Source organism: Aotus nancymaae, unplaced genomic scaffold (genome assembly GCF_030222135.1).
Source record: "Aotus nancymaae isolate 86718 unplaced genomic scaffold, 86718_ANA_hifiasm-v0.15.2.pri h1tg000018l, whole genome shotgun sequence".
Lineage (NCBI taxonomy): Eukaryota > Metazoa > Chordata > Mammalia > Primates > Aotidae > Aotus > Aotus nancymaae.
The window spans coordinates 17,326,964-17,347,910 of record NW_026988430.1 but is presented as its reverse complement, the minus strand read 5'-3'; the positions used below and the strand labels follow the sequence as shown (position 1 = coordinate 17,347,910).

The 20,947-nt window shown below is 47.8% G+C and overlaps 1 protein-coding gene across 1 annotated transcript in view; it reads right to left on the bottom strand.

Moving 5' to 3' along the window:
• PIK3R5 (phosphoinositide-3-kinase regulatory subunit 5) overlaps positions 1–15,441 on the bottom strand; it is an 83,948-nt gene extending 68,507 nt beyond the window's left edge. Inside the window, exon 1 of the mRNA XM_012457576.2 lies at positions 15,376–15,441. The gene's annotated coding sequence lies outside the window, so the exon portion shown is untranslated. The remainder of the gene's footprint in view (positions 1–15,375) is intronic.
• Between the last annotated feature and the right edge of the window lie 5,506 nt (positions 15,442–20,947).

Here is a 20,947-nt window from a genome sequence, read left to right as displayed (position 1 = left end):
CTGGTAACCTCTAATCTACTTTCTGTTTCTATGAGTTTGACTACACTAGCTACCGCATATAGGTGGAGTCATACAGTATTTGTCCTTCTGTGTCTGACTTACTTCACTTAGCATAATGTCTCCAACGTTCATGCATATGGTAGCATGTGTGTGAATCTCATTCCTCTTTAAGGATCAATAATATTCAATTAAATGTATGTACACATTTTGTTTATCCATTCATCCATCAATGGACATTTGGGTTAATTCCACCTTTTGGTGTAGCGTGCTATTTTTATTAACAGTTTTCAGAAGGGCTTAGAAGGCATGCTTACTTCACAACAGAAGGGATAAAGAACATCTATATAACAGTGAAGATTTTCACAAAGTTCAGATGTGGATGAGACTCATAATTGTTCTTCCATGTCTACTCTTCTTTCTTCTATAGGAATATAACTTTTAGAAATTTTGGATCACATTTCCCAGACTTTTGTAACTAAGTATGACCATGACTACATTCTGGCTAAAGGAATATGAAAAGTGCGATTTCCAAATCATGCTTTTAGAAGGAAGAGGCATGCTCTTCTCTTCCCCTTTCCCCCTCCTGCTAGCTGGAATGCAGATGTGATGGCAATTGCTGTAGCAGCCATCATGGACCATGAGATGAGAGCTGCACGTGGAAGAAGGCAGAGCAACAACACAAAAGGAACCTCGGTTCCCAACCTGTAAAGCTGTCATGTGAAGTCTGGATCACTCATGCCCAGCTTGCTACATGAGACAGAAAGAAACCTCTATCTTGTTTAAACCACTATTATTTTGGGTCTCTCCAATCCAACAGAGAAACCAGTAGACCAACTAATATGCTAGTGAATGGTGAGTTATCTAATAAGAGAGATTATGTTTTTTGTTTGCCTGTTACTATGTCATTTAGTTACAGCTGGTGGATTTCCCCTAAATTTGTAGAGTATGGTTTGTGGTCTGACTTAGCTAAAGACCACATGGTATACCCAAAATTTCCTTAATGGAGACACCTCATAAAAGGGAGATGACTTCTGGAGCACAGGTTTTCTGCATGGAGTGCCCACCTCTACATGCCCTACTCTAAGGAGAGCCACAGGGATTGAGTTATTTAAAGGCCAGACGTTCACTGCAGCAAACTGGGCTGGCCAGCTAGTATTGAAGCAACTCAAGTTGAGAGAGTAATGTTTTTACAAATGAATTAGAGATAATCTCTTTTTTTTTTTTTTTTTTTTTTGAGACGGAGTTTCGCTCTTGTTACCCAGGCTGCAGTGCAATGGCACAATCTTGGCTCACTGCAACCTCCACCTCCTGGGTTCAGGCAATTCTCCTGCCTCAGCCTCCTGAGTAGCTGGGATTACAGGCACGTGCCACCATGCCCAGCTAATTTTTTTGTATTTTTAGTAGAGATGGGGTTTCACCATGTTGATCAGGATGGTCTCGATCTCTTGACCTCGTGATCCACCTGCCTCGGCCTCCCAAAGTGCTGGGATTACAGGCATGAGCCACCACGCCTGGCCAGAGATAATCTCTTACTGGTCAATAAAGTACCATGAGAATAAATTGTGAACATTACCAATTTTTTTTTCTCCTTAAACAAAGTCAGATATTTTAGTGAAAAATAATGTTTTCACCCCCATCTACTGAGCAGATCTTAGAAGTAACACCGCCAATGAGAAGTAAGCCCACAGCTTTGAAAACGCAGGAAGGGTAGGAGGTGAAGGGAAGATGGGACCCTCTGAGGCCACTGAGCTCGGACCCAAGGTGCATCTGTGGCCATTATGACATGATGACCGCGGCCACAACTCAATCCCTTCAACAGCCCCTGAACAGGAGCCTTGATGGGAACCTGTGAAAGTTGAGCCACACCCAGGAAGGAGCATTCTTGACCAGCTACATCTACCTGAGAGGAGAGTGCTCGACCGTGATAGCACAGTTAAGAGAACGGGGAATGGGAATTTGGACACCTCCTTCTTTATTCCTTGCATCCATTACATGGTCCAGCATTGAGGGCTTGCTTCCATCAACTTCCACAAGTCCTCACCATCTATTCTCCTAGGCCACTCAAGTACCTTCCAGAACAACCTTCTGAACCAACTCCCAAATATCTCACATGTCTTGGACCCGAGCTACTTAGCCTCACTAGTTCAGAAATGTGTTTTCCTGATGCCTACACAAGGCTAGCCCTTGTTCACCTCCACCCATCATCTCCCTCCTCAACCCCACCCTTTAGCCAACCTCTGCCTCTCTCTCAACTGGGAGGTTTTTATTGGCAAGTCCTTTGAAGGGCCGCACCCTTATTTTTCTGTTTTTGCACATTAAGGCAAACTCCCTCATACCAACAACTGTCATAGCATCGTGACCCACAGGCTAATGTGTTGAACTCACAGGAGCCTTATCACCTTGGCCCCGCAGCTAGGCAGCTCACACTTGGCATCAAATGGGTTCAGAGGAAGGATTCACCACTAAAAACCACCTCAGGTCTTCAGAAGTCAGGTGGTAAGAGTGAGCCCCATCTTTCCATCCCCCACTCTTGGGTCGCCCACCCACTGAAGAGGGGAGGTGGACTATATTCCTGTCCCCAGGGCCGAGAGAGCCCAACCCACCTTCCAAGACCTTTCCAGATACTTTTACTGGGACCCAAGAGACAACAAGGGGCTCCGGACACAAGCTCGTGTTTCCGTGAGTGCCACAGCAATGGTTCCAAGATGGGAGGTGTGTGCCTAAGGGCTGCCACAGTCTTTGGAGGAGACAGAGGGGCCAGCGTCAGCTTCCTCAGCCCATTTCTCAGATATGCACAGAGAGACTGTCACTCTCCATTATGCATGAGCTCTGAATTGGAATCAGGTAGTTACCTCTCCTGGGGAATCATTTCCACTGCTCTCCCCTTCCCCCAGAAAGACCTCTTTCCTGTGCAAAGCATAACTCCCTTTCAAAAAAAAAAAAAAAGACCAGGAGTGGTGGCTCATGCCTGTAATCCCAGCACTTTGGGAGGCTGAGGCAGGAGGATCACGAGGTCACAAGGAGATTGAGACCATTCTGGTCAACATGGTGAAACCCCATTTCTACTAAAAACAAAAAACAGCCAGGCATGGTGGCAGTCATCTGTAGTCCCAGCTACTCAGGAGGCTGAGGCAGGAGAATGACTTGAACCTGGGAGGCAGAAGTTGTAATGAGCCAAGATCAAGTCACTGCACTTCAGCCTGGTGACAGAGACATCGTCTCAAAAAAAAATTAGAAAAAGAAAAGAAATAACCTTGTCCTTGCTTACTCTGACCCATGCTCCTGCTTTGGAGTGAGAAAAAGAAGCCTTTTTTTGCTCTAAAACGTTCCACATTAGACTCAGAGAGCGAGTCACATTTGTAAAAAAAAAATCTTTGTATTTTTGCAAGCTGCAAAGGACAATATTCAAATTAACCACCGTTAGTAATACTTTAATTTTTACACCTGAGTTTTATATCTCCCTTGTCCTCCAGGGTCAAGTAGGCCAGGCACAACCTGGAGGTGTTTGAAGAATCCCCAGAAATCCTCAACAGTTTCTTTGCCTTGCTCCCTCTGAAAACACAGCTCCTGATTGCCCCGATTGCCCCACAGCCTGGCACGGGCGGGACAGGAAGCCCCTCTGCCTTGTAAACACCGTGTTGCAAACAGACACTTCCCCAGGCTCTTATGCAGAAGCTGTCACCAGACTGGGAGTGGCTTCTGGGGGAAGGTTCCCCAGGGCTTCCCCTGCTCTCAGACTTAGCTAAGTGCTCCTCTCAAATCTAACTAAATGGGAGGGTGCTAAGAAGATTCTGGCTAGACGCGGGGGTCACACCTGTAATCCCAGCACTTTGAGAGGTTGAGGAAGGCAGATCACCTGAGGTCAGGAGTTTGAGACCAGCCTGGTCAACATGACGAAACCCTGCCTCTACCAAAAAATACAAAAATTAGCCTGGTGTAGTGGCGGGCGCCTGTAACTCCAGCTACTTGGGAGGCTGAGGCAGGAGAATTGCTTAAACCTGGGAGGCACAGAGGTTGCAGTGAGCCAAGATCGTGTCCCTGCACTCCAGCCTGGGCAACAAGAGCAAAACTCTGTCTCAAAAGAAACAGAAGAAGAAGAAAAAGAAGAAGATTCCCAAGGAGAGGGTTCTCAGCACCTGGAGTTTGCACCTGGAGCTTGCCAGAGGCTCGGGGGTCTGAAGCCCAAAGGAGAACACCTACCTGCCTTGCCCATAGTGGATCACAAAGCCACAGGTGTCTGAAGGCCCTGCAGTTGTGCACAGAAGACCAGTGACATGCCTGAAGGGTCTTTGAGGGGAGGATGACTGAACCCCACAGAGGTCTCAGATGGGGAGCAGTCCAGCCTGCCTGATCATCAGTCATCCAAGGCTGAGACCTGGGTCTCTTCCATGCTGGCTGCTCCACCAGGCAATCATTCATTCAGCAAGCACTGATTGAACAATAAATGCTGGCACCTGCAAGGCACTGGGGAGTCAGTGCTGAACAAAGTGGCTGGGAAGCTCCCCTCATTGCGAATGGGATGAGTGAGGCAGGAACACAGGTTAGGCCTTGAGGGAACTGAGTTAGGCAGTCTGGCTGCAGGAAAGAGTGAGGATTCGTGGAGAAAGGAGTGGGACTCAACTTCGAAACTCGAACAGAAGACTAAGGACTCTGGATTTTCCTGTGCAGTGGAGTGTGATCAAAGTTATCTGAACACTGACAAAGAAGTTTTCATAAGAAGAATCTCCTGGTGAAGAGATGAAGAGCCTGTGGTCCAAAGCGCCCACCAGAGGCATATTTGGTGGGGATAAGCCAAATTGGGTAGCAGAGAGAACAATGGGGAAGTGAGAGAAACAAGAACCATGAGGAAAGGAAGCACTGTCAAAACTGGCTGGGGAGCGGGGAACAAGGAAGACGGAGGGTGGACTCAGAGATGAGTCCAAGGTTTCAAGGCTGGGAGTCTGGTTTCAATAGAGACAGAAATGGGGAAGTCTGCAGAGGAAGACTGCTTTGTGGATGCAGAGTTTGGTTCTGGACATTGCTTAAGTTGAAATAGGGGATCAAGTGAAAATAACCAGCATGTACTTGGAGGCCAAGGCGGGTGGATTGCTTGAGCTCAGGAGTTTGAGAACAGCCTGGGCAACATAGTGAGACCCTGTCTCTACAAAAAAAACACAAAAAATTAGCTGGGCATGGTGGCATGCACCTGTAGTCCCAGCTACTCAGGAGGCTGAGGCAGGAGGATCATCTGAGCATGGGGAGGTTGAGGCTACAGTGAGCTGTGATCGTGCCACTGTACTCCAGCCTGGGTGACAGAGTGAGACCCTGTCTCAAAAAAAAAAAAAATGCTGGGCATCACACTTTATGGAAACTTCAAAAAAAGATGCAGATATGGAAGAGACTATTGAAACTTGCCATTACAGAGGCACCAGTGACCTGAAAGGAAGACTTCCAGCAGGAGCATGGGCTGGAGGGTGGTGTTTCTGCCACTGGGGTCTGAAGAGGGACTTGTAGTCACTGGGAGTCCTGCCATAAGGTGGTACCATGAGGGAAGTAGCAGGTCCCCTCTCTTCTCAGCCCATCAGAGCGGCTCCCACGAGATGACTCTTGGAGAGCAGGCATTGAAAACTCACAGGTGGTCAGAATCAGTGAATCCAATTGGTCCAGGAGGATACAGACTCAGCGAGACAAGGAGGAAATTAGGGACCAGGACTAGAAATTACATCTTCTGCCCCCCTCCTGTAGCCCGTACATCACACCACAGCCCTCTGTGTTCTCTTAAGCACAATAACAGGCCAAGGAGAGCTCAGAGCTTTTTGTTTTCTCAAAATGAAACTCCCAGCATGGTACAGAAGTGAATGCACAGGGCAAAGGCCCATGAAACATTGACTTGAAAACCCCAAGAACAAGAAGGCATTGAGTCCCAGCTCAGCCTGGAGGTTAGATAGGTTGGCCCCAAGATCTTATCTGGGACACTCACAGAGGAAGATGATTTTGAAATGGAGTTCAATTAGTTTATTTTACTATGTATCAGAAGGATCCAAGAACAAGAGACCCCAAGAAAAGCCCATGCTCCCAGCAGAGGATGTGGGTGAGGACCCCAGTGTCCATGAATGGCTATGGTTTTCTCCTTTTTTTTTATTTTTTCTTTGAGACAGAGTTTTGCTCTTGTTGCCCAGGCTAGAGTACACTGGCTAGATCTCGGCTCACTGCAACCTCTGCCTCTCATGTTCAAGCTATTCTCTTGCCTCAGCCTCCCAAGTAGCTGGGATTACAGTCATGCGCCACCACGCCCGGCTAATTTTGTATTTTTTTTTAAGTGGAGATGGGGTTTCTCCGTGTTGGTCGGGCTGGTCTTGAACTCCTGACCTCAGGTGATCTGCCCGCCTTGGCCTCCCAAAGTGCTGGGATTACAGGCATGAGCCACCACGCTGGCCGAATGGCTAAGGTTTTCTAACAGCCAGAAACAGAGAAACAGGCTGTGAGCAGAGCTGTGGGATTTCTGAGCAAACTGCCCAGCTTTGGGACTTGTTTATTCATCACTGAACTACTTACATTCAAATTATGCTCTCAAAACAACCAGTGTTTACACAACCAGTCAGACATGCCCACCATCATTTAGAGAACTAGAGGCTCTTTAAAAATGAGCTATATTGGTCTCCTTTCTCGCTGCTATCATTTCTGTAAAACATAACATGTATTTTCCCTGAATACTTCCCCCAGCAGGAAACTCACCACCACAAAGCCTCCCATTCCATTGCAGATCTGCTCTGAATTTCTCTAAGATCCTCCTTCTAGTGACCTGACAACTATTTTCTTACAATTTTTCTTCCACCATCCCTTTTCCATCCTGGATAATGACTCCCAATTGAGATGTCTTCACCTTCTTCAAAGGGCACTGCTCATCAAACATCTGAAGACAGATACCACTTCTCCCCCATCTTCTCTTCTTGGAGAAAAACATCACTACTTCTTAATGACTTCATATTCTGTCATCGCTGTCTTGGTCACCTTTCTCTGACCAAGAGACAGAGTCTCACTCTGAAGTGCAGTGGTGCAATTCTGGCTCACTGCAACCTCCACCTGCCAGGTTCAAGCAATTGAACGTGGGATCAGCATCCCCCAAATGCAGCACCTGGAATGCACTCAAGATGGATCTGTCCAGCTCAGCGTGGAAATAGGCATTCTTGTAAGCTGAAGGGCATATAAAGTAAGGACCCATGGGACCTAGCAGCTAAACATTGGAGGCCAAGAATCAAAGATGGCTCTCGGGCATGAGCCTGAGAGCACTCAGGTTTACAGGTGTATACCTGGGAGGACTGAGGAAGAGAGAAGAGAAGAAAGCTTGGGGAGTGGGGAGCCAAGAATCCCACAGTGGAAGACCTCAAGACAGGAGCCATTCTCCCAGCTTCCAGGGAGCAGCTCATTCCCTAGTCTCTGTAAGCTGTCACAGGGCGCAGGAGAAGGTAACAGGCTTCCAAAATTGTTTGCAAAGTCAGCATATCAAAAACTGACAATAGCAGCACAGAAATGGAAAATAGAGGTCAAAATCATTTCATGCAAAAATCCTGAAGAAAGGCTGGGGTGTGGTGGCTCACTCCTATAATCCCAGCACTTTGGGAGGCCAAAGCAGGGAGATCACTTGAGGCCAGGAGTTCAAGAGCAACCTGGTCAACATGGTGAAACCCAGTCTCTACAAAAAATACAAAAATTAACTAGGCATGGTAGTGGATACCTTTAATCTTAGCTACTCGGGAGGCTGAGGCATGAGAATTGCTTGAACCTGGCAGGTGGAGGTTGCAGTGAGCCAGGATTGCACCACTGCTCTCCAGAGTGAGACTCTTTCAAAAAAAGAAAAGAAAAGAAAATCCTAAAGAAAATCACAGCAAATCAAACCTAGCACAGTATTGAAAGAATAAAGCACCTTGACCCAATTGAGTTTATTCCAGAAATGCAGAGGGCTCAATATGTGGAAGCCAATGACCTAATGTGTCACATAAATCTATCACAAGGTGAAAGAATACAAGAGTTCCCTTGTAGATGCCTTAAAAAGTATTTGACAAATGTAACATCCATTCATGCTTTTAAAAATCCTTAGAAATGAGGAATTGAAGAAAACGTCCTTCACACGTGGCGCTTTACATTAAGGCACTGGTTCTAAAGAACTATGACTGCATCAGAGAAACAAAGCCCCCAGCTCATGCCAGTCCCTGGGAACTTGAGAGGCTGTAGACTTTTGTGGCAAAGAAACAGCCACGCCTGCTGTTTACATTCATGTGTGAGGCCACAGACACATTTTCTCTCTTTCTGTTTAATCAGCTTGGAAATGGGCTGAATTCAAAACTTGGTGAGAAATCCAACATAAGAGCGGTGGCCCAGTGTGCAGTCACGAGCCGGCCCCCAGCGCGCGCCGTTTCAGGGTTCTCACCAGTGAGTCGCCTTTGGCGTCCTCTACACAGTTTTCATTATCCATCACCACCCCCAGCTTGCTTCTCACAACAGCTTCCTCCCACAGGGAGCTGTGCTGGGGATAATCCAAAGAAATCAGCATGGAGACAGTTATGTTTTCTAGAACAGAAGTTATTAACCCGAGTCCCTTGGTGAACTGCAGAGATCCAAGATCTTAGAATTTTATGAGAGAGTTAAGACTGTGTGCGTGTGTGTGTGTGCACGCACATGCATGCGCACGCCCATGTGCTTATAGGGAATGAGAGAGGAGATGATCTATTACTTTCATCAGTTTTTCAAAGGGGCTCACTATCTAGAGAGAGTTTGAGACCCCCCTTGAAGACCGTAAGTGTAGATGCAATCTGGCTGTTGCAGAACGTATCCCCAGGAGCTGGCTGGCTCGCCAGCTTGGGTGGAAGTGGCTGTATGGAGATTTGCCTGACAAGAGCCAAACCACCAAGCCACGCAGGAACACATGCCCAGACCAAAACCCAGTGATACATCTGCACAGACTTCATGGTTCTGGGGAGACAGCTTTGGAGGAAGAAGGGTATGGGAGCTAGACAAGTGATGTCCTAGATGAGGCAGATGATCCCCAGCAGCGTTTCTGAACCCTCCCAGAACAGCAGCTCCTAAGAGGGACAAAATGAAGGCCTGGCAAACAGCACCATGGAGTTTTCTGTGGATGGAGCTCCCTGAGCTGTTGATAGAGACGCACAAATGCAGAGGCCTCCTGAGCAGGACATGCTACCTTGAGTGGGTGGGACATGCTATCCTGAGCAGGGCATGCTATCTGGTGATGGTCAGTGGAAAGGAGAAGACAGGTTCCTCATTAGTATTTATGACCTCAGCATCCATAAGCTGGACCTTGGAATACAGGGAGGGACGAGGAAAGTGGAAATGAGTCCCTGGTCTGTGTCAGACGCTGAGTAGGGTGCTTGCCAGCAGTGTCATCATCTGATCTTCACAGGAGAGGGAGCCCACATACCCCACACATGAGCTGTTGAAAAGAATGCCGGAGAGAACGCACCCAAAGAGCCCTTAGCAAGTATTCGCTCAATGGTAGGTATTGTTATTATCATTGTTATGATCTTCTTTTATAGCTTTCAAGTCTCAACTCAAATACGACTTCTTCAGAAAAACCTTTCCTTAACCCCCCAACTATATTGAGTTCCCTTTCCGTAATCTCACAGTATCCCGTAATTCTCACAATTATAATTAAACAATATGTGTGTTGCGTATCTTGTCCACGAGACTGTGAGTTCCACGGGGCAGGAACATTGCCTGTCTTGCTCGGCATCCTCAGAGCCTAGCACATGCCTGACACACAGAAGCTGCATTCCATGCAGAAGTGTTGAATGAACAAGTGAAATGTTAGTGATGAGGCAGGGGCCACAGAAAGCATCGAATGTCAGATTTCCATCTTATAGATGGGGACACGAACACCCAGAGAGGAACATGGACTTAACCAAGATCACGTGGCTAGGAGTGGGGGAGCCGGGCAGAAACAGGGCCCCCTGACTCCATGTGAGGCCACCTTCAGCCCTCACACTCCAGCCCTGCCCCCCACAAGGAAACCACACGAGCTCATTTGCCTAGGTCAACAACAACTACAAGATGACTCCGGAGGACATGAAAATGAAAAGCACACCACTCCCTCTGGACCCCACCCCCAGCGCAGTCCCCCACCCCATCCTGTGATCTGGGAACTCCTGCTGTCGCTGTGCGTGGACGCCTTGCCTGAGATCCCAGGGAGTTCAGGATGACAGCTCGATGCCATGCTGAACATCAGGTGGCTGGGCTGAGCAGGCCACAGCTGTGCCAGGTCACTGGTAGGCCAGGGTGGTCAGTGCCACGGTGCAAAGACATAGAAAGCACAATGAAGAAGGAGGGGGTGGTCAGTGCTGAGGGGCGAGGAAGGGCGTCAGGGAAGGATTCGGAAGATAAGGCTTGAGCTGGGCTCGGAGGAGGAACTGGCAGTTTACCAGGCAGGCAGAGGCGGGGAAAGGCAATCTGGGGAGAAGCAACAGCACCCTCAAAGGTACAGAGGTCTGCTCAGGCTATGGGAGAGGAAGCAAGAGGGGTGGACCTGGGATGGGTGGTGGGTGTGGATCATCTCTGGAGACACATGCAGCTCTGCAGGGCTTTCAGCTGAAAAGTGACTCACGCAGTGGCTTACACCTGTAATCCCAGCACTTTGAGAGGCTAAGGCATGCAGATCACCTGAGGTCAGAAGTTCGAGACCAGCCTGGCCAACATGGTGAAACCCCATCTCTACTAAAAATACAAAAATTAGCCAGGCGTGGTGGCAGGCACCTATAATCCCAGCTACTCGGGAAGGTGAGGCAAGAGAATCACTTAAACCCGGGAGGCAGAGGTTGCAGTGAGCTGAGATCATACCACTTTACTCCAGCCTGGGCGACAAGAGCGAAACTCCATCTAAAAAAGTAATAGTACAATAAAATAAAAAAGAAAAGTGACCCAGCAGATGTGTTATCTTACATCACCGTGGCAGCAGGAGAGAGGCTCCCATGGAAGAAGGCGTCTCCCATGGATGCCAAACTCTAGTGCCCAAAGTCCAGCATCCCACTTGGTAGACTCAGAAGACTCAAGAAGGACCCAGGATCTTCTCTGTGCCATGAAAGTCACCCATTTCGGCCAGGGTGCAGTGGCTCATGCCTGTAATCCAGCACTTTGGGAGGCTGAGGCAGGCGAATTACTGGAGGTCCGGAATTCAAGAGCAGCCTGGCTAACACGGTGAAATCCTGTCTCTACTAAAAATACAAAACTTAGCCAGGTGTGGTGGCAGGTGCCTGTAATCCCATCTAGAGGCTGAGACAAGAGAATTGCTTGAATCTGGGAGGCAGAGGTTGCAGTGATCCGAGATTGCGCCACTGCACTCCAGCCTGGGCACCAAAGAGAAACTCCGTCTCAGAAAAAAAAAAAAAAGAGAGAAAGAAAGAAAGAAAGTCATCCATTTCTTCCCATTCATCAGCCCCCAACCCCCTTTTGGGTGTAACTTGCTATAGCTGTGACTCACTTATCTGGAAGTCACTTAACCAATAACCTCAACTATCCAGAACCTAGTTGTTATCCTAGAGGCAGGCAAACAAACAAAAGCACCTCCTGGCCACAATTCATGCCCCCAAAATTGTGCTGTATGGGGCATGCGCTTGACACCTACAGGAGCACCTGGGCCACCACTTGGGCTTGGTCATATCTGGTTAAGAGCAGACGCCAGAGTCAGCCCAGCTCTGGCACCTCGTACACATGTGGCCTTGGCCCTTGGTTTTCTCATATGTGAAATGGGGGCAATAGTTGTAGCTACCTCAGAATGTGACTGTGAAAATAAAGGACATGACATACTTAGCACAGTGCCCAACAGCATGAAGTCGTAGCCAAAAGAGAAGAGGATGGGGAGCAGGATTGAGAAAGAACCACGAATGGACAAAATGACACAGGGTACAAAAAAGAATGGCAGGCCAGAACCATTTGACAAAAATTTCAAGAAATTATTACATCATATCCAATGTGCTACATTTATAAATGCAAGCAGCATATTTTACAAAGATTTCTTTTTTTTTTTTTTTTTTTTTGAGATGGAGTTTCACTCTTGTTACCCAGTCTGGAGTGCAGTGGCACAATCTCGGCTCACTGCAACCGCCACCTCCTGGATTCGAGGGATTCTCCTGCCTCAGCCTCCCGAGTAGCTGGGATTACAGGCATGCACCATGACGCCCAGCTAATTTTGTATTTTTAGTAAAGACAGAGTTTCTCCATACTGGTCAGACTGGTCTCAAACTCCCAACATCAGGTAATCTGCCCGCCTTGACCTCCCAAAGTGCTCAGATTACAGGAGTGAGCCACCACACCTGGCCAAAGATTCCTTTTAAAATGGAATACAATGAAAAGTTATGATACTTAGAAGGTAGAGCTGCCGGAAAAATTAATGTATGAAAGCAAAGAGAACAACATAATTCCGTGTGAACCTGTGTATCGCTAACACCCCCAAATCTGTAAATAATACATTATATTTAACAGAATCTAAGATGTCATCAATTTTCAGATGCACCATTATTTTGTGTGGCACTAGGAGGAAATATTGTTGCCTATTATAATTGGAAGATGCCATAAATAGTAACATGCACCTTGATTTCAGTGTTGCTAAAATGTGAAAATATGTACATCTTCAAATTGCTGAAATATCCTACTACGTAATATATGTTTGCTATGGGAGGGTATCATCTTTCCTTTGGGCAGAAGTCAGATGTAGTATTTCCTTTGTCTCCTCCCACCCCATCTACGTCTGAAACTCAAAAACCAAATTAAACCTCTCCATTGATTTGCTAAGGATCACTCTATCTTGTTCTTCCAGGAGCTTTCTCTGTTTTTTAAATTTTATTTTTGGGTTTTTTTTTTTTTAAGACGGGGTCTCACTCTGTTGCCCAGCCTGGAATGCAGTGACATGATCATAGCTCACTGCAGCCTCCAACTCCTGGTCTCAAAGCCTTGGCCTTCCAAAGTGCTGGGATTACAGGCATGAACCACTACACCTGGCCAGCTTTCTTCCTTAATACAGTGATTCAGGCTCTTAGCTCACCAGCTGAAGCTAAAGAGGTGTTCTGGTTCTCAGAGGTCCCACAGGACCAGCCAGCTCAGCCCCTTGGGATGAGCTTCTTTGAAGAAAGGCCCAGTCAGCACAGCTTGAGTGCTCAGTGGAACCCAAGCTGGGGCTTCCAAACTCTTGGCTGCCCAGGCAAAACAGCTCCTGGCTCTCCTCCTCTCCCACCTCTCAGCCAGCAGGCCCCTGATGGATGGCTAACACAGGGGTATGGAGCAGCCTGCATCCCTGCCTTCTCATTTTCACACCAACATCAACCCCGAACACTCTTGTCACCCAATGTCACCAGTTACCGTCCAATCTATTCTTCTTTTGTTTGAGACAGGGTCTCTCTGTGTCTCCCAGGCTACAGTGCAATGAAGTGATCATAGCTCACTGAAGCCTCAAACTCCTGGGTTCAAGCATTCCTCCCACTTAAGCTTCCCTAGTAGCTGGGCCACCTGTTACTCTTTAGGGCAACAATAAGCAGTGAATGGGAGGGAGGAAAGGCAAGCAGGGAGGCAGAGACTGTCTGCTTCTACTGCAGCCTGAGGAGGGAAGATAATGAATCATCCCTCTCCTAAGCTAGAGATGAAAGAGGGAGGTTCTTAAAACCCCAGTGAGGCCCAGCACACAAAGACCCCGAGCCTTCCTGGCCCCATAGTCCTGGCTTATTCAGCTTCAAAAAGCAGGGGAGGGTGTCCTGAAGCAGGAAGACAGTTCGACCATCCAAAACTGTCTTCTTTGTCTTCCATGGGTCTCCAAGTGAAGATCCACACCACTGCAGTCACACCGAGGAACCACAGAAGCCCGTGTTCTACAAACATCCACAGAGCATCTCCCACGTGCAGCCGTTCTCATCATACATGCCTCACTTAATTTTCCACACTGGGACGGGCACAGTGGCTAGTGCCTATAATCCCAGCACTTTGGAAGGCCAAGGTAGATGGATTGCTTGAGCTCAAGGAATTAGAGACCAGCCTGGGCAACGTGGCAAAACCCTGCCTCTACAAAAAAATACAAAAATTAGCTGGACATGATGATGCTGACCTATAATCCCAGCTACATGGGAGGCGGAGGCAGAGGATTGCTTAAACCTGGGAGTTTGAGGCTGCAGTGAGCTGTGATCATGACACTGCACTCCAGCCTGGGTGACAGAGCAAGACCCTTTCTCAACAATAATAATAATTCCACACAGCTCTGTGGGTCAGTATGAGAGTCCATTTTACAGATAAGGAGACTGAGGCTGGATTGCGGGGACAATGTGATGCTGCAGGTCACACAGTTGGATCTGGTTGGAAGTTGGGTCTCTTTTCCATGTCATGCTTGGTTCCCAAGCAACGGCTTCAGCATCATCACTTAAGGAGCTCATTAAAATGTTTGAAAAATACAGATTCCAGATCCCATCCCTGGAAAGCAATGTTGCAGAGCCGGCTCCAAGAGAATTCCAAATGCAGTCAGCTCTGGGAGCCAGCGCCTTACAGGTGGTCCAGAGGGTAGGAAGGAGAGTGTAGGGTGAGTGAGAAGACAGGGAGGAAGACGAGGGTGTCAGTCCAGAGGGGACCTTGGAGGCAGGCTTGGCCTACTTTTAGCCCTCATTCTGCCTGAACCCACCCTCCTCTCCACTCAGAGTCTTGTTAACTCATACCACATCCTGCTGCTTTAATCTCGCCTTCCTTTTCCTTCTGAACAATCTCCTTCCTCCTACTGACCTGAACTTTTTGTGTATTTACCCCACGCCAGGATGGGTCAGCACGCGCGCACGCACATGCACACGCGCGCACACACACACACACACACAGTCACGCGGGGAAGCCCAGTGTGTAAACACAGATCCTCTGAGAATGGCAAGCGTGCATTTCTCTAGGACAACAGCGGCGTCTGGAGCCAAGGCTGGCTAATTAGCAGGCTGAGCTCGACGGAGGGCGCCTTACGCCGGCACTTCCATGACTCCCGGGTTCTGATGGCACAGGAAGCCCTGATGCCCACGCTCACGGGCAGTTCCCAGCCAGAGCGGGCAGGGTCCCCGACCCCACGACACAGGGCGACCTGTGTCGGAGGCAGGAGGCTCAGGACACAGCTGCACAGAGGCGCCCGGCAGAGGTTACTCGGATAACGATGGGTGGTCCCCGCGACGCCCCTTGTCTCTGGGGTGACCTGGAGCGCAGGTTTGCAGACCCGCTGCCCCCGCCGTGGGCCCGGTCCACGGGGCCCGAAGACAGCAGGACCTGTCCAGCCCCCGTGCTTCGGTGGAGCCCACTCTCCCCGACGATCCTCAGCTTGCTCCGGCTCTGCCTGGAGCTCGCACGCGTGCCCTCTGTACCCGCCCTGGCCGCCCAGCCACACACCTGCCGTCCCCGCCGGGCGCCGAGCCCCTCTCCAGCGGCGACTCTCTGCGATTCGGGTGACCGTCGGGACCACCGCGCCCCAGCTGGAGCCGCGCGGCGAGCCCCAGCATCTGCCTCGCCTGGGCTCCTCCGGCAGGCGGGGGCAGGGGCGGGGCCTGACCGGGGCGGGGCCTGTCCGGGGCGGGGCCTGTCCGGGGCGGGGCCTGTCCGGGGGCGGGGCTGACCGCGGAGCCGGCCTCTCCCGCCACCTGGTGCGCATCAGCCAGGTGCTCGCGGGGCCCTGCATCCTCTGGGTCACGTCCCCCAGTCCGCAGGGCGTCGGAGAAGCAGCCCTGGCGCTGACTCGCCAGCCCTCGGAAGACGCAGACCCTGGCCGGTGTACGGCCGTGGCCCGAGGGGCGCCCGCGCGGAGCACCAGCGAGCCCCCAGCAGTGAGGGGAGGTTAGGCTCCCGCGTCGAAAGCGCGGCTCTGGCCCCGCAGCAGGGCTGGGCGAAGCAGGGGGACAGGCCTGGCGGGGGGGGGGCTTCGGGGAAAGACGAGAAAGAGGAAGCTCCGACGAGCTGCTTCCTTCTCTCACTGCGACCCACTTCCTCTTCCTATTTCTATTTTCTTTGGGTGCTCTTAACCCTTAAAATGCCTGCACCCCTTTTGTGCGGACGGGATCTTGACCTGCACCCTTCTGCAGGGACCTTCCTAGAAATGCCAGCCAGTCCCAGCGTTCAGCACTGCTGCTCCAGCCTCTGGCTGGACTTCCCGCCCTCTGCGGCCGGCACCTGAGTGGGTGACTGTCACCTGAGTTGTTTCCCAGCCCCTGGGGATGGGAGTGGGGTGTAAGGGAGTTGCTGCCTCTAGGGTCAGGACCCTTTTCTTGCCTCTCCTTTTTCTTCCACAGACGACGTGGCAAGAGTTGGAAGCACTCCTCAGGGAATCCCGCAGGACACTGCCCTTCTTATACCTCCTTTCCCTCGTTTACAAAATGGGGATGAGAAGATTGGCTACTGCTTGGACAGCCCTTGCAATGAAGAATAGCACTTTATGTGAGGGTTAACAAAGGGCAGCGCTGAAATCTCCACTTCCACTATTGAATGGAACGCTGTGTCATAATATCTGTTAAAGGCGTGCAAACTCGGCCACAAGGTCATGGTCATACGTTATTGTTGGTCAAAAGCCGCAGCCCTACCTGAGGCTTTCAGAGATACGAACACCAATGACTTCTTTTCCTGACTCCCGAAATACCAAGAAAAAGCAACTTCCCCAAATGGACAGAAACAGAAAGTACCCTTGGGTGAACACAGAGGCCTGACTCCAGCCATCGTTAGAGGTGGGAAGGAACTCAGACCCTCTCTCCTACCTCATCCACCATCCCGACCCCACATGTCACCCTTTGAGAAGGAACCAGAGCCACGGAGGGCTGAGAGAGGACTTGATAAGGATCCTAGTCTTCTGTCTCCCCTGACCCCACCTTTTCCACCACAAAAATACTGGCATTTGGAGGAAGAGGAGAAGAGGAAGGTACAGATGGTGCAAAGGAGGAAAAGGGCAGGACTGCTCTGGAATCAGGAATTCAGTAGCAAGAACGACACAGCGTGTGTCAGATGGAAATGTTGGATTAGGAGAGCACTTGGGAAGGCAAATAATCTGCCAGAGGAATTATGGGACATCTGGCTTCTGAAAATGGAGGAAAAGCTGCAACAGAGTGGCTCATTGGTGCTCACTCCCAGGGCGCTGAGCATCCCAGGAAGCCAACTTGGTCCCATCCTACATCAGAAGTAGGCATGCTCTCCACCTGCATGTTATTCCACCCCATCAACAATGAGTTCTGTCTGTGTCTCCTTGTCCCAGATCTGATCAGCACCTGACACCTACCCATCCTCCATTTCCACCTTCTCAAAGCTGCTGGAAAGACTCTGAAAGATACCTCTGTCACTCATTAAGCATCTGATTATGTACCTCTTTGTACAACTCCTTTGTTGCTTTGTTTTGAAATATATGGCTATTTGAAATTACTCTCCTTCCTTTCACTGCGTAATGTTTTCAAAGAGGAGTCCACCCCTGTCTCTACTTCCTCATCTTACGTTTATTCCTCAATACTCTGAACAAATGCCACCAGGGAAACCCCAAATGTCAACTCCAGTGGTTTCATTTTCTTACCTCACTGGAGCACTTGGCACTCCTTCTTGAAAATCCCCTCCTTGGCTTCTCCTCCACCTCTGACCATGATTTCTGTTTTCTCCTTCTGGCTTCACTTCTTCATCATCCCTTAAACATTGCAATGCTTGAGGTTTTAGATGAAGCTGTTTCTCTTCTCCCTAGGCAATCTCATCCATTCCCATCATGCTGATCCTTCCCAAACTATCGCACAAACTTCTCTCTTGAGCTCCAGATCTATAATTCCAAGTGTTCTCTGTACATCTGTACCTAGATAATCAACCTGAAAGCCTTTTAATTACCCCATGCCCTAAAATGAATTCCTCATCTCCTCTTAAATGCCTTCTCCTGCTTTCCCTATCTCAATTGACATCATTACTATTCACCAGTGGATAGTAAGGTTTCCAGTAACTTACAACCAGAGTATATAAAGAACTCTCACAACTCAAAAGTAGTAGACAAACAGTCCAATTTTTAAATGGGCAAAAGAGGCCAGGCTCAAGCCTGTAATCCCAGCACTTTGGGAGGCCAAGGTGGGCAAATCACCTGAGGTCAGGATTTCGAGACCAGCCTGACCAACATGGTGAACCCTCATGTCTACTAAAAATACAAAATTAGCCAGTCATGGTGGCACATGCCTGTAATCCCAGCTACTAGGGAGGCTGAGGCAGGAGAATCACTTGAACCTGGAAGGTGGAGTTTGTGGTAAGCCGAGATCACACCATTGCACGCCAGCCTGCATTACAAGAGCAAAACTCCGTCTCAAAATAAATAAATAAATAATGGGCAAAAGACACTTCACCAAAAAAAGATAATGAGAATGGCCAATAAACACATGAAAAGGTGATAACATGATGAGTCTTTGGGGAAATGCAAATTTAAACCATAAGTGACTATTGCCATTAGAATAGCTAAAATTCATACTGAAAACATCAATGTTGGCAAGGATGTGGAACAACTAGAATGCTCATATGTTGCTTGTAGGAGTATAACATGGCACAACAGTTTGGGAAACTGATTGGCAGTATCTAATAAAGTTAAATATACATCTACCTAGGACCCAGAAATTCCACTCTTAGGTATATATCCAAGATAAATGAATGTATATATCCCGACAGAAACATATATATACAAATGATTATAACAACTTTATTTTTAATAGCCCCAAACTGGAAACAACCCAAATATCATTAACAGTGGAATGCATTTTTTTTTAAGTGTGGGATATTCATACATTGGAATGCTACTCAGCGGTAAAAGGGAATAAATGACTGAGGCATGTGTCAACATAGGTGAATCTCACAAAAATTATGTTGAGCAAAAGAAGCCAGACACAAAAGAAAATATAGTGCAAGGTTCCATTTATATGAAGTTCAAGAACCAGCAAACTAATCTATAGCAACAGGAGTCAGAATGATGGTTATCTTGGCAGCAGGGAACAATTTAACCAGAAAGTGGACAGAGAGTGAACTTTCTAGGGTGGAATTTTTATCTTGATGGTGGTTAAATGGTGTGTACGTATGAACAAGTTAGTGAGATATTCACTAAAAAGTTGCATATTCTGCTCTTTGTAAATTATATCCCAGTACATAAAATATGTGGGAAAAGAAAATCCACATTGGTCTCCCTGTCACCCAGTGCAGTGGCATGATCAGAGCTCACTGCAGCCTCAAACTCCTAGCTCAGGCATGCTTGACTTATTATTATTATTTGGTAGAAATGGAGTCTTGCTATGTTGCCTGGGCTGATCTCAAACTCCTAGGCTTAAATGATTCTCCCACCTTGGCCTCCCAAAGTGCTGGGAGTACAGGTGTGAGCCACTGTGCCTGGCTGACATTGGACTTTTTTATCTTCATGCTCTTCCCTCTCTGTTCCACCTGCTTAAAATACCTCTCTCCACTTATTTACTTGATTGAATACTCTCTGACTATTCATGATAATCAGCAGAACCACCTCAATTTCTATTCCAGAGTAAATATAGACTCCTTCCTGGTAAAAATGAGCAAAGAGAGAAAAACCAATGATATGAAAACCCAAAAAGATTCAGACTTTCAACAGAAAGGAACATGATCAGAGAAAATTAGTTTCCTTTGAAATGAAATTTCCACAAGAAGAAGAGGAAAAACAATTTTAACATATTTCTCTTTTATGTCTTTAATAATATTTGGGAGGATATTGTACTTGCAAGTGTAGTGGATTAAGAAATTACAAACTGAAATTACAAAGAATCATTAAGAAATTACAAACGAAAATTAGGAAACATTTTCAGTTTGCTAAATTTAAAGCTCAGTAGAAAAAATGAACGGAAGATTGGGAACCGAAGAAAGCTGAATGTATGACCTAGACAGAAGCTTGAAAATTTATCCTAGAATTCAGAAGAGAAAAGATGATCTGTAATGGCTAGACTATAGAGGTCTAATATGCATGTAACAGTAATTCCACATAGAGAGAGAGGAGAAAATAAAATATAGGGCAGAAGGAATTTTCTCTGAACCAAAGAAGGATTTGCATCTTCTACTCAATATCTTAACTTTCCTGGTAAAATATAAATTACCAGAAATTGACTTGAGAAAAGACACACCTTGAATAGACCAATAACCAGGGGAATTGTATAAATTATCAAAGAACATCTCTCTTGAAAGTCTCCATGTCTTGGTAGTTTCATGGATGACTTCTATCAATTTTTTTTTTTTTTTTTTTTTTTTTTGAGACGGAGTCTCTCTCTGTTGCCAGGCTGGAGTGCAGTGGCACGATCTCGGTTCACTGCAACCTCCACCTCCCAAGTTCAAGCAACTCTCCTGCCTCAGCCTCCCGAGTAGCTGGGACTACAGACGCATGCCACCATGCCCAGCTAATTTTTGAATTTTTAGTAGAGACGGGGTTTCGCCATGTTGGCCAGTATGGTCTTGACCTTTTGACCTCATGATCCACCTGCCTTGGCCTGACTTCTATCAGATTTTGAAAGACAGAATTCTACCATGCTTTTAAAAAATACTACAGTGAAACATATAGTGTGCTAACCTTTCATGTAAACAAGAAAGAGAGACCATCCTGGCTAACACAGTGAAACCCCATCTCTACTAAAAATACAAAAAATTAGCCAGGCCTGGTGGCATGCACCTGTAGTCCCAGCTACTCGGGAGGCTGAAGCAGGAGAATCATTTGAACCTGGGAGGCAGAGGTTGCAGTAAGCCGAGATCATGCCACTGAACTCCAGCCTGGGCAACAAAGAGAGACTTTGCCTCAAAAAAGAGAAATAATAAAATATGCATGTATCTTCTCATTTGTGGAAAAAGAAGTATAGGAAGGATAAACAAGAAACTGATGAGATTGGTTACCTACAGTGGATAAGTAGGGATAGTATGGAAAGAATGAGGGAATGGGAGTGAGAATAGAAGGGATGGGAAAAATGACAATTCTCTG